Source organism: Dreissena polymorpha, chromosome 3 (genome assembly GCF_020536995.1).
Source record: "Dreissena polymorpha isolate Duluth1 chromosome 3, UMN_Dpol_1.0, whole genome shotgun sequence".
In the NCBI taxonomy this organism is placed as follows: Eukaryota; Metazoa; Mollusca; class Bivalvia; order Myida; family Dreissenidae; genus Dreissena; species Dreissena polymorpha.
The window spans coordinates 13,605,416-13,606,814 of record NC_068357.1 but is presented as its reverse complement, the minus strand read 5'-3'; positions in this window follow the sequence as shown (position 1 = coordinate 13,606,814).

Sequence of the window (1,399 nt, the reverse complement as noted above, 5' to 3'; positions counted from 1 at the left end):
TACTATGGATAAATTTGGTAATAGTTATGTGAGAACGTTTTAGATACTTTCTATCTTAAATGAATGTGATATAATTACTGTGATGGAACTGAGGAAAAGAAAGATGAAACAATAAGCATAACTGGTTCGTGTTCAAGTTCCATTTATAAATGCAATGGTCTTCAGAATGACTTAACACTAGTTTATGTCATTATTGACAAAATTGGGATTAATAAGAAATTTGTTTCATAGCCAGCATGCAATGTGAGTACAAAATACGACTGGCATTTACTATGCTGGGAAACTCAGGAAAGATGTTCACTATGCGGGGGAAGTGTGTGTCTTAGCGAAAGGTGAGAATAACAAATGATTCATTTAAATGCTTATTAAAGCAATCAGTGTTATCTCTGAAGGACAGGTCCTGGTTGCAGTCTGGGGTAATAATAAAGTTAAGCTGCTGAACCAGAAATAACAGGCGAAGCAACACGGAGATGAACGGTTCATCTGCTGCTGTATTAAGTGTACAAGCACTTAGTACAAGTAACAACAAGTACTCAATTAGTGGAAAACTGGTCTGCAGTCTCTATGAGGATGCATCAGATGAATGGACATTTTATACTCTGCGTGGTTTAATCCGGATAGCATGATACAAATGTATTGTTAGGCAAATTTTAAGGTACGTATTAGTTGAGTGTACATATGTCAAATAATTGTAAATACAGCGATACATATTTTCACTGCTTTTAATTTATGTAAACAGGAGACATACTGTATTTTTACTATCAATACATTACATTTCTATGAATAGAAACTAAATTCTTGGAAGAGACACGTACGTCTGATCTTTATGATCTGTACGTTTCAAACAATTCTACATGTACACTTAATTTATGAATAATATTGTGTCATAACATGGCTGGAAATAAATTGTAATTAAATTAATGTAGTTTAATATTTAGAGTTATTGAAATTCATGTTTATAATTATTGACGTGTAACAACTTGCTTGTGTGCATGGTTAAATACAGAAAGATAAAACAGTCGATTTTGGATGTCTTTAAACATAGTTGCCCTTTTATAAACACATGTCAAAACAACCAAATGTACATTACTGAACTATGGTTAACGGTTCATTTCATTAAAACATATATATAAGGAGTCTATAAATAAGGATTGGCTACATCAGGTGACCAATTGTTATCATATTCATGGTACTGTGTTTTTTCATTTTATTCACCAGTCACATCTAAAACTGTCGAACTTGCACACAATACACACAAAAATATGTCTTATTAGTGTAATGTATGCTTATATTAAAGATGCGTTGTTGATTTTGTGTAGAACAAAACTATATCACTGCAATTTGATTTTTAAATTAATTTAAACTTAATTACCATTCAAAGTAACTCTACATCCTGATG